We start from the raw sequence: 17,620 nt of genomic DNA, 5'->3' as shown, positions 1-17,620 counted from the left end.
ATGAAAACCCCTGTATATTTTAATTTTTTGAGTAAATTATCCACAGTCACAATGGCAGAAGCCATTTTTCATATACAAAGCACCAATTTATTTATTCCCACTGCTTTCTAGTATTCCACTGCACACAAGTGTTCTATTTTCTTATTATCTCCAATTAGGCTATTACTGAAGTATTTTTGTTTCCTCCATCAGATAATATTATTATTATTTTAAAACAGTCTAAAAATAAAATACTCTTTTGGACAGAAGGAGGCAGGACAGAGTTACCATTGAAACTCTTGAGTTTATGGTGAAATCAAAAAGCTAAACTTCATTCAGTCTCAGCTCTTTTTCTCTTCCAAACACTCCCCTTAACCTTGAGAGGAAAGAGAGTTTACTACTACCCCTACTATTAACAACGAGTGATGACATTGGCTGCCATTATTAAACGTTTATGACTGGCCAGAAGCATACCCAGTGCCACATTTCTATGAGATAAGTACTGTTAATATTGCCAGATCGCAGATAAAGTAACTGCATTTAGAGAGTAGATAACTAAGCTTGCAGTCCACCAGATTCTAAATGTCGGTGGTGGGATTTCCTTCAAGGTCTGTCTGCCCTCCTGTTGTGTCTTCTGGTGAAACAGTGATAATCCACAGAAGTCCTTCATTATTGCCACTTAATAAGACACCACCCCACTTCTTTGGAAGGTCCTTCCTGTGCCCTGCAAGAGGAATGGTCAAGGAATGAGGCTGACTTTGCAGGGTGCCCAACAAGAGTGTTCACGTTCCGCAGTACTTAGATCAGCCATTGAGAAAAACAGCAGAAAGCTCACTAGCTTCGGCGGAGGCAGGGAAAAAGGAAGTGCCCGGAAAATAAAAGCCTATATTGCAAGGTCAAAACTGAATTTGTACCAAGCATTCTTCATAAAAAAAAAAAAAGGAAGAAAAACAATGAGCCTAATGCTTCTCCCACCACCATGTCCCAAATTAAAAGCATCCCTAGGTTGGAGCTGCCACTGGCTTGGCAGAAATGACATACCCAGTTGGAAAATCACCCAAGACAGAAATATTACACAAGTATCAGCCAGCTCAGGAGGCTTGGAAGACAGCAGTTCTGGGATGAAATGGATTTTGCTAACATTGTTCCGCCTCATCCTTGTCAGGGACTCTCCAGGGGGCTTGGCTTGGTGAGCTCTGGCTAGCAAACACATATTCTCATTCCCTAAACCTTAGACCCTGAAAGACAGAAGCTTCGTCATCACCACTACATTTCCCTTGTCTCCCGATCCTCCCTGACTTCAGGAGGAAAAGACTCAAGATAGGAGACAGTTTGTGCACACGCTCATTGCAGCTTCCTGCATGACATAACAACTTCCCACTCAGCAATCATAAAGCTCATACTGCCTTACTCTGCCACCCATCAAAGTCCTTCCCCATCTGACTGATCTACTTCTCAATTATTCTTTTCTGCCTCCTACTTCTCTATTAGAATCCTCTAGCCACCCAAGCCTCTTTCCTCTTCTTCAGGCATGCTAAGCTTATTCTAACTTTAGAGACTTTGCACATTCTGTTCCCTGTGTTCTTCTTCTCCATACTTCCCTGGCTGTCTTCTTTCCTGTCCCAGTTAAAATGTCACCTCCTTAAACCTTCCCTGAATCTCCATAACCTTCCCTGATGCTCTAAAATAGGAGCATCTATCCCATATTCGCTATTTCATCACCTGGTATATTTCACTTCACTGCACTTGTTACACTCAATTCCTTCTTATTTGTTTACCACCTATCTCTCCCACTAAATTTAAGTTCTGAGACAGCAGGGACCTAGACGTCTTGTTTACCCGTGTCTCTGGTGCCTGAAATTGTTCTTAGATACCAGAGAGGTTCTCTATAAACATATGTGGAATGAATTAATGAACATACAAATAAATGAATGAATCATCTTTCAGACATTCAAGTGCTATAAAGTTATACTGATAAAGAACAATGCCATAGACAGTTCTAAAACATTTTTTTCCTGCCCTGAAAATACAGATTTCAAAGCACAAGTGTTTAAATTCTCCTCAGGCTGTTACTACAGTAATTTTTTTCCAAATGATTGATGTGTTAGCCAAGCTGTCATATTGAATACATCTTAATGATGAAATGATTCTTCAGAAACTCTTCCTGTGTGTCACCTATAATGACATATGAAGAAGGTAAACAGGACTGGTTCTTGTGAATGAGCTGTCTGCTAATTGGTTCAGCACATAAATGCATGCCACCACCTCGCATGGGTGATACTGACCGCCTGCGCCCCAATATCATTTGCTCTAGGAGCACTGGAGGTCACTGACATATGCCAGAGCACTTCCTGTCAAGCAAATATCCATGAATGGAATAGAACAAAGTCAAGAATGATTTAAACTGGTATTTTATTTTATCTAAATAAGTTCATTTAAACTGATATAAAAGGTAATTTCCTGAATAGATTACCTTCACATAAGATATTACGGAAAAAAAAAAAAAAAAAGGTGGAAACTGAAAGCTCTTTAACTTTAAACATTTATATCTTCCATCTGTTTTGTAGAAATCTTTATAGGGACCTATGGAAATCACTGCTTTTCCAAGCAACCACATGATGCTTAGGGACATAAATGGATACTATGTTTACCTCTTGCATGAGGCCAGTCACTCATACAACATGGGTCTATGCACTGGGTACCTCCTAGGAAACCCAGAGACTGGTAGAGAAGTTTTATGTTTCACGAGAGATGACCACTGCTTTTAACAGCTCTGAATTCTATCCATCTCTACCGCAAGGCACATCAGCCAAGATGAACTCAGTTTCTACACTGATGTTTAAACTTTCGGGTTATTTAAGAGTCTAAAACCTGGATTAATTATACTTGTACTTCAGAAAAAAATTCCTTTGCTGCATGAACCATGAAAACAAAATGCACTGATGATCTTTAAATGACCCAGAAACCAAGATAATTATAGTTGTAATTAATTACATAACATGACGTCCCCTGATAGCTAGCTGGAGGTCTAACCCAGAAAATTCCAAGGGTGGAAAATTTGAATGTAGGGACTTATCACAGACGCAGAGCCATGGTAAGCACTCACCAATTGCTAATCTTTCCCCCAGCATGTCTGACCTCAGGCAAAAATCACTTAACCTGTTCTTATCTCCAATGCTTATCTGTGAAATGGGGATGAAAGTCCTGGATCACCTCAAGGGGGATGCTGTGTTGAGTAATACATTAGCAATGTGAAATAAAATGATTTCACAGGGAATACAGTCAGGAAATTTTAATACAGCTGAGCTGCTAATAGAATGGGATTAAGAGCCAGTAAGTGCCAATATAATGCCATTTATCAGAATTTCATCTAAAACAGCTTTCACGGTATTACATCAATATACATATTGACATAGCTCATACACATATATGTTCCAAAAACGCAATGATTCCTTGCTTACTAAATATTTGTATTATCTCATATTGTTTTAGAAAAGTGCCTTAGAAATGTATACCCCTTTGTTTTACAACTCACTTTTTCAGAACAACAAAAAATAAAACCAAAACTCATGTCTGAGTGTCTGGCACAAGATCCTATTCCCTGGATTGTGCGATGGGGGTTTGGCCCACCAATGGCTCTAGTTCTTGAATCTACGTTTCCCCTTCACTTCACATTTAAGGCAGGACATGGGCACAAGGTCTTCCCTTTGCAAAGTAGCTCATATCAAATATTACTTGTCCCAAGTAGTACCAACATAAAAATGTTGCTAGTGTCATAATTACAAAGTAGATTTAAATGATTCATTAAAGCATGGGGAGAGAGAGTAGGAGAGGAACCCAGAGAGATCATTCATTTTATTTGTCACTATATTTATTTATAGGCAAGGTGCTCTCAGGACAAACTTGACTAAACCAATAAGGAATACAGAATTGTAACACAGAATGACTTTCAGTTACTGTTTATGCGAGTCCCCATCCACCTTTTGGGAAGAACTAGGGAATCAAGAAGAGTATAAACCCATTTGTCAAATGCAGTCAAGAACAGCTGGGTACACCCAAAACATCTGATGCTTTAAAAAAAAAAAAAACTCTCGTAACATATGGGAGCCCAATGCAGGTCTCTCTTTCCTGGATCGAGATTCTACACCCACTAATTTGTCTTGATACTCTGACCAGTAAAATGGGGTTTCTGGATATTCCATTTTAATTTATCCTAAGTAGATATTGCTATAATTATCAGAAGTACAAACACATTAGACTGGTATTACCTTGAGACTGATAAGATGGGATAGAAGTAGTTTTGGAATGAGGCTGTCCTGTCTTTGAATACAGACTTTGTCATTTAATAGTGATTTGGTCACTGAAACGATGTACTTCTCTGATCTTCAGAATCTTTATCCTAGGATAGGGATAATGATATTAATCTCCCAACGTTACTGAAAAGATTAAGGAGGATAATGCGAAATGGCTAGCATAATGTCTGAAACATAGCAGAAACCAAAAATGTTCTTTCTCCTCCTTAAACGTATGCCTATCTACTCTAATAAAGCCAGATGGGCATAAACGGATAATATCTCTACATCTCCTCTCACCAAGATAGATGTTGTACACATTAATTTAAATTACTCCAGGCTCCATTTAAATTTGTAAGTGCTAAGGCCTTTAAATACTAGTGCTGGCAGGTCATGGAAGAGACACTTTCTGGATGGAATGAAAAGCATGCTATCATCAGCTATTTCAAAATACCCAGTTGTTTGAGATAAGGTTGGCCAAACCCCATGGCGGTAACTCTAGGTTGCCAAGATATCCTGATGCTGTGAAAACAAAGCCATAAAAAAAACTCTTGGGAGCACAAGAAGAGGATCGAGTATGTGTTGAAGACAAAAGAGGGAATGTTTAGGTATTTCTAGAAGATCCCTGTCATTTTTTGTTTTTACTTTTTTTGTTTTTAGTTTGGACATGACAATCACCCCTTCATCTCATGCAAATTAATCTTCCTGTCAGGTTAAAAATGTGGAGGTGAGGTTAGGATTGCTAAGAGCCAGGTATATTCCTTGAGTAAAAAGCATTAATATACATATTGGCTTAAGGCTACAGTCTGCTGGATACAGTTACGCCATATCTCGGAACTCAAGCCCTAATGAATTATTCAACTCAGCAGAATAATCCAGCATAACTAGAAATAAGCAGCACATTCATTTGAGGGGAATGTTGTAGGGAGGACAGACAGGAATATTTATTTAGTGTTTATCTGTATTATGCCAAACACCTGAGGAAGGACATTCCGCCATTCCCCTTACACGGCGAACACACGGAGGCTCAGAAAAAGATAAGGAATGTGATTCCACAGGATGGTAAATGTTTGACTCCATACTGAATCCCCCAAATTCATGCTCCATGCCATTCCCACTATTCCACATCATCTGCAAACCCCGGCACTTGCAATAAAGTGCCTATTGGTGGCCCTTCGTTCCACGCCATCAGAGCAGCAGAAAAGCTCCCGTTGTATCTGGGTCTATCTGCCTCTCCATGTGTGTCTCAGAAAGATACTTTATCTTTCAAGTTTTATGGCTCATATCTGTGACTAAAATATCATTTATGACAATTCCCATCTGCTAAGCTTCAAAAGTGATATAGTTTCATTGCAAAGGGCTGCTACGAGGAGCCTAAGTTATAAGCCAAGATTTGAGTGGAATCAGAATGTACCTAAACTCTCTCTCACGGGAAGCTGAGCATTTAAAAACGTGAACGTGTCCATTTTCTTGAAAAAAAGTTGCCCCGTGAATGTTTCCAGGCCCCAAAGTGTAGCGCCTGGTATCTTTCCCAACACCGGTACAAAGAGCTGGTCCCCTGCAATGATCAATTATTGCAATGATCAACTGCAATAACTGACCATTGCAAATACTGCTGCCGACACAGGTCAGACCCCATTTCCTAGTCTGAGCAAAAAAGCAGAAGGCCTGGTTTCTCTGTCATCTCTGACAGTTATAGACTGACTGTAGACCTTCTTACAGATGAAGGCTTGCCCGGGCATTCTCTTTTGGCCATCTCCTGTTCACTGTCCAGCATTTATTACAAAGGGACTGGAGATTAACACCATCTATTCTGCCAGGAGAAAATGCACATCACTTAGTGGTCTCACAAAACTGAGACACTGTAGAATGACACAGAACTGCCCTCCATTTCCCAGCTCAGGATCACTGTGCCTCTTAATGGTACCTGTAGCTTTGCTTCAAGGCTGTCTTCATTATAACACGTATTGTGATCTTTATGTTCTAATTTCAAATGTAACATATGTTCCTTAGGTTGGTTCAAAACTAATTGTGGTTTTTGCAATTAAAAGTAATGCCATTTCTATGTTTTTAAATATCTATAAATTTCAAAACTACAGAAAACCTCAAAGCCACCTAGAAGCAAAATACTCTTTGCATACTTGAGTATAACTTCTGTCTCTCTGTCTCCTGTTTTTCTCTTTTCCTTCTTCTCTTCCTCCCTCCCTTTCTCCCTCTCTTCTCCTTTTCCCATTGCAGCTTTTCACAGTGATACAAAAATTCTCGGTAAGTCCCCAATAAACGTAACAATAATCATCCTAATTTATTACGGAAGAATGGAAAAAGAACACCAGGTACACAGGCTGCCCCTCCACCATTCGTGCACTTAGCAGACATTATGAATTGATTCTGAAACTCCTCCTTCCTGAGTCAGATGCCACCCTTCTCCAGACAGAGCTCCTAACAGCCACTACTAATCAATCAGGGTTGGCAGAAGATGTGACTTCTCTTTCTGTACATGGCCACAGCCTTCAATGAGCTTACATTCTAACTTGTCAACACAAATAAAGAAAACAAATAAAGAGGCATAAGGAGAACTTCAAGCAAAATCGTATTACAAAGGTAAATATCAGATGCCTGGCACAGACTAGGCAGTTGTCTGATCTTAAGCAGGGTGAACACTGTGTCCTTTAGAGCCTGCTAGTACTGATATGATCCCGCTCTCATGGAATCTGAAGTGTGAAGTGGTTACTCATCCTTATGTGAACTCCAGCTCCGAGACCCAAATAGGATGTCTGTACTGATGGTGAGAAATTGATGTGAATTGAGTAGCATTATAGACAGTAGGAAGTAAGTTTTGAATCACATCTTTAAAATGTAAGTTATGATACACCAGCTTTTGAACCCAGCAATCACACTGCTAGGAAATTAATATGGCAGTAAGAGTAATTAGGGCCCATATATGTGTTTTATTTATATATCTCTATCAGATAACTCAGTATATTCATGTGTAGCATTAATGTTTATAACAAAAAAAGAGGAATTAAGGGAATGACTTAAATAAGGTATGTCACAGCCACCTAGTATAGAAAAACTGAAGAAGGCTCCATGGCATATTATCAAGTGAAATAAAACATGATAAGGTCACACAGGGCATTTAGTCTGATGTGGCTTTGTCATTATGTGAAAACAACATATACCTGTATACACATGTATGTATCATATATGTGTATATCTTTTTTTCTTTTTTGGAGATGGAGTTTTGCTCTTGTCGCCTAGGCTGGAATGCAGTAGCGTGATCTCGGCTCACTGCAACCTCCGCCCCCTGGGTTCAAGTGATTCTCCTGCTTCAGCATCCTGAGTAGCTGGGATTATAGGCGCCTGCCACCACACCCAGCTAATTTTTGTAGTTTTAGTAGAGACAGGGTTTCACCATGTTGGCCAGTCTGATCTCAAACTCCTGACCTCAGGTGATCCGCCTGCCTTGGCCTCCCAGAGTTCTGGGATTACAGGCGTGAGCCACCGCGCCTGGCCATATATGTGCATATCTATATACAATGGTGCTTTTTTCTCTCCCCAATGGCCACTGATGCTGATTAGCTTTAGTTAGATCCAAGATTTGGAGACAGACTTCATTTCGCCTCTTCCTCTGCTAGTATCATTCGAATTATTAATCACAGGCACGTACCGCTTTAAGCAGAGAAAAAAAGTGTACTGGTTAATCTCAGTGGTGGGACTGTGGCACATGTGTTTACTTCTTGATTCTTCCTGGGACACATACAACACACAAACGTTAGGTTAAAGAAGTAAATTCTGAGCTTCAAGTGATGGGGCCAGGTTGGAAGGGAGAAGGGCAGAAGGAGAGGAAAAACCAGGCCTTGGCATTTATGGAAACATCAGAAAGGCTTCTGAAAACCTGCGTAAAACTGAAGGTGCTTAGAGGAGAGCAGAACAGAATATAGGCAAGTCAAAAATACAGAGACATCCATCCCAATAAAATACCTGTCCTGCTGATGCTGCAATTTCCCGAATGGGGCTTTGCTTCTGGGGTCACCACGCATTAGTATTCCACTCACCCTGGCTGCAGTCACCATTTCTCTCCATTTCTTTTTGACCTCAAGCATTTTATGCATAAATGTCAGTGTTCTTCGCAATTAATCATGCCTACCAAAGACTAATTGTGGACAACAGTCCTGCAATTAGCAAAAATGCGTTTCAGATATGCCTGAATATTCAGAAAGCACTCACATTCCAAAACCTCGGGTACCTAAACAGGAAAACTGGCCACTATTTCACAAGTCCCTTTCAAATTCAATATGAACTAGCAAGATAATCAGATCCTACCTGATGGCACCCATGCCTAGGGTCTGCTAATGAGAAAATGGTATCCTGAAATGCATGCTATGAACTCTGCAAGGCAGAATATCTGAAAATATCAAGCATGTCCTTTAGAGGAGTTAAAAAGAGTGAGGAGGAAACGGAGGGGGTGAAGAAGGGAAAGTGAGGGAGATAGAACTTATCTGAGTTGATAAAAAACAAAGATCGCTTTGATTGAAAAATACAGTGATTCCTGGCAGATATAATTGGACAAGTCAGGATCAGTTACAGGAGTCACATACATCACAATCCACCTCCAAATACCATTACTGTAGTTAGATCCTAGTTACACATCACCGATAGACCAACCTAGATAACATGTCTGCTTCTTAGTATTTTGTCTTAATGTGCACCAAGAAAATAACATAGAGCAGTGGTTCTCAATCAATGGCAACTTTGCTCCATTCCCCTCCCCAGGGGCCAATGGCAGTGTTTGGTTGTCATAATGAGGGAAGGGGTGCTACTGGCATCCACAAGGAGGAGTCCAGGGATGCTGCCAATTGTCCTACAGTACACAGGGAAGCCCTTCAACAACAGAATTTTCTGGCCATAACCAATAGTGCCAAGCTTGAAAACGTCAATAGTCGCAAGGTTCAGAAGCTGACTTAGACTCATTAAAAAGTATGAATTCTGGGATGAGAAAGCCTATCTCCACGCTCTGACGCATAACAGCATTATGGCTTCAAGCAAGCCCATTAACATTTCCAAGCTTCAGTTTCTTCCTCTGTAAAGTGGGGATAAGCCTTGCTGCTTTGCAGGCTGGCTGGAAAAACGTGAGATAATGGAAGTGACAGTACTTGTCCCAGAATTAATGGGAGCTATTATGATCATTGCATTATTATTATTGTTTACTTATTTTTCAATCACATTACAAAACAGAAGCACAACAAACTTGTTGGAAAGGTGTGCTATTGCTAATCAGACACCATGGCAAATAGCCCCTCCATCCTCCCAAGAATAAACTAGTCTCACTTCAAACAATTGTTACAGTTAGAATCCAATTGACTCCAGACAAAAGTATGGAGATAATCAGCATATTAAAGCCAACAGTATAACCATATGTTAATTATGTAAATGATTCATTTTAATCAGCTAGAACCATGTAAAGAGTAACTAGGAATGCAAATGCAGGGAGTTATTAAAAACCTCATTATTATTCATCTTGGTTCCATGCGTGAACGTAGCCATCCAAACAGATGAATTAATAGCGAGAGGAGAGATGAAAGGGCTTGAGGCAGAGTCTGCGGGACACCATCTGTCTGCCTTTGCTTCTTGCTAGGGCCTCCACTTTGCAGAAAAGCTGGATGAAGCATGCAAGAGCAGGCTTTGAACTTCCTCTGGAAGACCTGGTCAGCTCCTGAGAGCTGCAGGAACGTGTGGTTTCTGTTTGTTTGGGTGTGTTTGCTTTTTACTGTTGGGCTGGGGGAAGGTGGCATGGCTTGGAGTCAATCTTCTCTATTAAGTAGACTGTGGGTCCGACCGGACAGGGATCCCCCAATCCATGCCTGAGCTGTGAAAAACCTCCTTCTTCCTTCTCTTCTGTTTTCTCTTTCACCTTCATTACAACTTTTACCACCACCACACTATTTCTTCACCATCCTCCTGCTCGAGCCAGGAGGATCACCTAGGCCTTCTTCCTGGGTTACAGGTTCATTGTGTTAAAAAGAAGAAAGATTCACCACACTTCTCATTCCATAAAAAATGAGTGAAACCTCCTAGGTCATTAGAGTGCACTTTCTGTGTTGCTTAATCTGAAGATAACTGTCTGGCTTGCTTTTCTCATCATTAATTCCCTAAACTGTAGAGGACATACACTCCAATTTTTTAAAAGTGAATTAAGACTAAGAGTGTTTTGAGATCTCCATGAAAACTTTTTAAGCATATAAAGACTGTCTGAATGATGCTGGTTTTCTTTTAATACGTAAACTTTCAAAACATGGGTCTTTTTGAGATAAATAGGGAAAAAAAACCCCAAAATGGATAGACAATTCAACACTAATTTGAAAATACTTATGACCTTTCTTTTCTTTTTTTTTTTTTTTTTTGGCTAGATTTTTTCACTCTGTGGCTCAGGATGGAGTGCAGTGGCAGGAACTCGGCTCACTGCAACCTCTGCCTCCTGGGTTCAAGCGATCCTCCTGCCTCAGCCTCCTGAGCATCTGGGACTACTGGTGTGCGCCACCACGTCCAGCTAATTTCTGTATTTTTAGGACACATGGGGTTTCACCACGTTGGCCAGGCGGGTTTCAAGCCCCTCACCTCAGGTGATCCACCATCCTCAGCTTCCCAAAGTGCTGGGATTACAGGCATAAGACACCATGTCTGGCTGTCTCTTTAGAGTAAAGACTATAAACTGGTGACCCTTAGACTAATGATGTATTTGATCACGTGTAGTGTCTGTGTGTGTGTGCACGCGCATGTGTGCATGTGCTCATGCACACATATATATGCATATTTGTATCATCATCATGAATATCCTCACAGAAATCTGGATTTTTAGTTTCTTTTGAAATACCAGAAAATCTGACAATGCAGAGCCTGTACTATTGCAGAGAAAAAAATGACTGCGGCTAAGGAGAAGCTGCCTCCTTTAGATAGAACATATGGGATGGGACATTTGTTCTCTGTTTCTCCACTATTCCCATCGAACTGACTGATGCACATATACAGAATTTTGTGAGCATCAGAGTCTGGAGTTAGAGACTATGGCAAGCTGATTAGATCTCCATCTTTTCCATTCACTCCTGAATGCATGCCTGGAATAGATGCTTCATGATGATATAGGCAGAGGGTCACTCCTCTTTCCTAAGAGGCCACATACACATTTCTGTGGCAAACAACAGAGCCCAAATCAAACACATGCCTAAGGATTTGTCAGGGAATCCATCGAAGAGAGAGGGGCCAGAGGAAGACTGGCCAAAATGACAGATTTACACCTGATTCTGTGCAGCTGTGCTGGTGACAGGACTTCTTCAGAACAAACGTGATGATGACTACAAACTGAACTGCAGTCTTTATCTCAAAACAGCAACTCTCAAATGCACACATTGTGCTGATTTACAGTCTCGTCTTTGCAAACAGTAAGATGGGGGCTGGGGCCTCAGCCATTCCCAAGAGCGTCATTGCCAATGCCACCCAGCCCAGGATAGCATCTTTCCCAACTCACTAAATGGGCTCACCGGCAGTATTTCATGATTCACTGACACCATATTGTCTAACACCAAAAAGAAAAAAAAAAAGGTGGGGGGTTGGGGGAAATCAAGCCAGAAAACCCATCTTCAATTCATTTCACACCAGACTTAAAAACACGTCTACCTGACAAAAGGACAATCGATCATTTCAATTCATTTTTAAAAGAGTAAACACGCTCAAAATTAAATGATTTGGGGGGATGAAAAATAAGGATATCCAAAAAGCTCTATGTGCTTTCTTCTTCATATTCTAATTCTTTCATGTGTCTCTGCCTGATGTCTCCTAATGTACTTTCACTGGAATCCCATTTTTGATCTTTAATCCCTTTATGTGTTTTTCTGTGCTTACTCTTGAACGCCTTTGTAGCTGCCATAATTGGGTCTCTGGCACCATTTTAATAGGGCTTAGCACAATGCAGGCTTGACAAATTTCATCTAAGTGGAAAAAAAAAAAAACAAACAAGAAAACTATCAATATCATCGGAGAAACTGACCAGAGTTTCAAATACATTGCAACAAATATATCAACTAGGACACAAGCCAACTAAGGCAGCCTCCTATGGTTGGACCAGGGAGGAACGACAGAAATCATCTCAGGCTGTGCCCCAACAGCCTGTCTGTCCTGGAGGATTTATCAATTCACAAGTCTGGAGGCAGAAGGCTGGGCCAGATGATTTTTTTCAAGGCCAAACTTGGTTCAGCCATAAATGTCAGGGCCCAGCTTCCCTGGAAACATGCACAGCCTTCGTTTCCTCTCTAGGTGCCATGCCTTTGTGATTTTCAGCCAGGGTGCTCAACGATCTGGCAATGGCTAAGTGACATTCTCTGACACAGCTTGCTGGAAACAGCGTCAGATTTACAAATGTCCTGGCAATAAGAGAACATGCAATGGCAGCAGACACCAATGGGGTGGCAGCCTGGCTTAAAATCATCCCGGTTTCTCTGGAAAAGGCCTCAATACACGTTTGAGGGTCAGTTGCCATGTCTGTGCCACGTGACCCAGCTCTGTACCTAGGTTATAGCTAGTTGGCTCAGTGATGAGCCCTGAACCTCCGCCAGGCCAATCAAAACCTTCCCTGAGAGTTTCTGACACAGAGTCTTTCTGTTTTGATATCGGAGGATGAGTCTTCTCACCTATCTTCTATTAGCAGCCATATTTACCACCATGTGCCACCATTAAGGATAACTATTGGCACCTGTATTTTCCACCATGTGCAGGAAGCTAGTTTGTGGAAATGAAACTGACACAAAGAAAGGAGACATAGAAGGAGAGTCTTAGGGTATTAATATTTTCCCTGGGTCCCAGCTACCCTGGCTGTGGTCACATAAGAGATACCTGTATCTTCCCTGTTGAGTCATCATTTTGCATCCATTGACTTGAGTTGTGTTTACATCTCTTACTAAAACAGGGTTTCTCTATCTCTGCACTCTTGATATATTGGGTGCTACAGTTCTGTACTGTGGGAAGTAAAGTGCCTTTACTGTGCCCTGCCATCTTACTGTTTGCAAAGACAATGCTGTAAATCAGCACAAAGTTCTGTGCCTCGGTAAATGTTTAGCAACCTCCCTGGCCTCTATCCCGTAGATGTCAGCAGCATCACCCCACACAATTGAGACGAGCAAAAATGTCTTCGCACATTTCCAAATGTTCCCTGTGGGGAAAAAAAACTTCTTCTGGAGAATCACTGCATTAAAAGAATTTTAATGCAGCAATTCAACATTAATAACCAACAAGGTTCTTTTGTCCTGCCTGGCTATGGCTATGGATTGGTGCATGGATTGAGACTATAAAAACAGATAAGTCCCAATTTAGATTCTCAGTCTTGGATATACTCTAAATTCTTCCTTGAGACAAAATATCTGGCAAGGTCCTTCATGTATTTATTACCCCGTTGAGTGTATCATCTGTTTCTCTGGTTTCTGGTGACATTTATGTCTCACAAAGATTTTTATGGTTACGAAGAGGAAAGAAAAGTCTTTCATGCACATGATATTGGTCTTGAAACCCAACCCTATCCATCATGAGGTTGTATATGTTTTGTGTTGGGATGGATAGATGGATAGACAACTGATAGATGATTGATAGATGGACAGATGGACGGACAGACAGACAGATAGATAGATGATAGATAAATAAATAGATAGATAGATTTTCCAAAAGAATCATTCCGATCACTGTAGGTCTCAACAATGTATCAATAGTCAGAGTGCTTGGCATCTAATGGACACATTCAGTAGTATCCAGTACACCTGCCTAACAGCATCTTGATATCCTTTTACACAAATTGTCTCTTCCTTGTTAGTGAGCAGAAAAACAAGTAAGTTGCCCTCACAATGGGAGCTCTAAAGATTTCTTCTGACTTCTTCCAACAGATTACCTTAGAGAGAGAACACAACCAGCAAGTATTCCCTGCCCTGGGACTCCAAATTTTAACCAGAGAGATTTGATGATAGAAAAAGTGACCAGAGGATCGTTCAGATGCAAGAAAAGGCATCCATTCTATAACCAGCCTCTAATGGTTGAATAATTCTCTTCTGGGATCCAGGCTTTCTTTTTTTTTTTTTTCAGTCTTCTTGATTTCATATGAGCTACTCAATATCCTCCCAATAAATGCTCTCCATTGCCAAAGATAGTCCAAGTAGATTTCTGGTACTTAAAACTCAGCAACCCAACCTGATACTGCTAATAATGGTCAAATGAAATGTTAAACACACACACACAAAAGCTAGCATCTCAAGATCTATGAATTAGCACCATAATAGAGTCATTTATTTTTTCCTATTAAAAAGGATAAATTCAATAACCTACATTTAATTCCGGGGCCCTTTCTCCATTGTAATTGCAAGATAAACAGATCTCATACTTCAAAGGGCTCTGTCTTTCCTGGCAGCCAAGTGCTTAGAAGATGAGAAAGCCGCTAGCCTGGCACATCCCAAGGTACTGATGTAACAGACAAGAGCTCATCAGACATAAGCTGAGCTGTTGTGGACTCCTGAACCCCACCATTACCAACAGGCAGGGAGAGATGGATTCCTAATCTTTAAAATGCTTTGAAAAGATGTGAGCTTTAACAGGACTTGGGAGTCCCAAAGCTGACTGGTTGTTCTACTTTTCCATCACACCTACAAATACAATCTTGCTTTGTCTTCCTGTTCAAAAATATTTCCCCTCAAATGTCCTCTTTTCCTCACCATAACATACCAGGAAGGCCGTATGCCTCTTCCCACTTCTGCTGAAGTGCCAACAATGAAGCCCAGAAGCCAACATGTGCTAACCAGCCCCGTCCCTCCCCCTCCACCCAGATAATAAACATCAAGAAGGCTGAAGGGAGATTCTGGGCACTTATTCTCGGCCCCTGAAACCAAAACACAGCTACTCAAACGTCTATAGAAGAATCATTAAATGCTCCATAAAATGTACTTAGCCGTAAGCAAAAAGGTTTTGTTCTCCAACAAAACAACTTAAATCGAGCCAACAAAAGGGATCTGATGGCTTTAAGTCCCAGTGTGTTTAAAGGTTCTGTGAACTCATGGTGACCTTTCCCCCAGCGGCTCGGCACACTGCCTTAAAAGCCAGGCGACCCATTTTATGCCAGGCACTTTGCCAGGCTGAGAGGCCCACAAGATCCCAGTCTTTATTTATTTATTTTTTTCCTTTACCAGCTCCAGGGGTGACCTCGGAGGAAGGATTGAGTCTGGCTCAGACACTGTTCTAACAGCTCTGTGCTAGCCATTTCATTGGCTGCTCATGGCAAGATAATGGAATTGGCTTTGTTTTACCCCCTTGGACAGAAGAAGTTATTAAGTCTCACCCATTGCAAGTAACACACAGGTAGTTAGATGGGAGACAGGATTTCTCAGCAGCTTGATAGATTTATTTGGAGGATTTCCCCCCCGCGAAGTATCACAGCAGACAAGGAACCCAGACCCCAGGAAGTCAGGATGGAGGCTGACCGCAATCTGCTGTGCAGTTCCGTCTCTGCCAAACCCTCTAATAATGAAAATAGCAACTACAGCCCCAGCAGTCACAGCCCAAGAGCAGCAGTAACCACCACCATCGGCGCATCCCATTACGCTCAATGATCCAGGCCCCACGCTGGGTGATTCACAGGGCATCCTGCTGAAGCCTCAGGAGACCTTCCATGTGGGTCTCATCCTATTTTTCATAGATTAGGAAACAAAAACTCAGAGAGGCTAAGTGACTTGTCCAAGGTCACACACTAGTGCAGAGTTGGGTTAGGAACTGACTCCAGCTACATCTGACTCTGACATCTGGGCTCTTAGCTGGTACATTATAAAACACACATGCTGTCTTCTGACCCCACTGCTAAGCCACTTCTCTGGCAGTGAACACTTGAAATGCACACACACACATATACACACAGAAACATACACTAACATACACCCAAAACATATGTACAAGAACATGCATATAGTAACCTGCACATAATATACACACAAAATATACACACACTAACACACATATGCAAACACAAAAAACATGCACATACTAACATACACACAAAACACACACTACACACAAAACATATACACAAGAACACCCACACACTAATATACACATAAAATACACACACAGTAACACACACATGCAAACTAACACAAAAAACATACACATACTAACGTACGCACAAAACACACACTACACACCAAACATATACACAAGAACAGCCACACACTAATACACACAGTAACATACACATACACACAAAACATCCACACTAACATACACACACTAACGCACATATGCAAACACACACAAAAAATACATATACTAAGACATACACAAAATACACACACTAACACACATACACACAAAAATATATACACACAAATCATACACACACTACCACACATACACAAACACACACACTAGCATACACACAAAACATACACTAACACACATACACTAACATACACACAAAACATCCACACACTAACACACATACGCAAACACACAAAAAACATACACGTACTAACATATACACAAAACACACACACTAACACACACACAAAACATACACACAATCATATACACACTAACACACATACACACACTGGTATACACACGAACATACACACAGTTTGCCTCTCAATGCAGCCTCAAGTCTCTGTTTTCACCTACTTTCACCAGCACGCCTCAAGCTTCTTTGAATTCTCACCCTGCCAGGCCGGAACGTGGCGCAGCCATATCCAAGCATCCTTCCCTGCTGTCTCCCACCTGTTTGGTGTGTGTTTGGTTGCTTTAGTTATCCCTATAAGTAGAAACAAGGCCAGGAGCAGCTGCAAAGGAAATATCCTCCTCTGCCACCTGCCACCCTCGGACTCACCTGGTCTAACCTGGATTTACTCCATTTCATGGACTAGGAGGGTGTCAAGCAGGGGACCAGGTAAACCTCAGTCAAGCAAAAGAAACTGTTCTTTCAAGCTTTGGGGAAGTGCTGCGGCCTCGTTCTTTGATGCAAAATGGTTTTAATCTTCCCCAAGAGCAAACATCTGCTTAACGCAAAGCTTTCTAAGTCAATTTAGGCCTCCTCTAAGTGCTACCTAGAAGCTTCACTGCTGTTACAGGCAGGCCCAGTGAGATGGAACGGCTACAAAATGTGCAATGACACAAACAGGCCTTCAGAGCCCAGAACCTGCACAACACCAAACTGGCTTCACTGAGCAGGTTCATACACAGGTTAGGAGCAGAAGCCTGGAAAGAGGGCTGGCAGGTGGAGGAAGGTGGGCACTTTCTGTCCCTGGGCCTGCGGTCTTCAACAGTGACTGAGAAACCCCCAG

At 41.4% G+C, this 17,620-nt stretch overlaps 1 protein-coding gene across 11 annotated transcripts in view; it reads right to left on the bottom strand.

Moving 5' to 3' along the window:
• LOC111551668 (RNA binding protein fox-1 homolog 1) overlaps positions 1–17,620 on the bottom strand; it is a 1,700,664-nt gene that overhangs the window by 335,464 nt on the left and 1,347,580 nt on the right. The window lies entirely within an intron of this gene.

This window comes from Piliocolobus tephrosceles, chromosome 17 (assembly GCF_002776525.5).
Source record: "Piliocolobus tephrosceles isolate RC106 chromosome 17, ASM277652v3, whole genome shotgun sequence".
Lineage (NCBI taxonomy): Eukaryota > Metazoa > Chordata > Mammalia > Primates > Cercopithecidae > Piliocolobus > Piliocolobus tephrosceles.
This window is presented reverse-complemented; position numbering and strand designations above follow the sequence as displayed.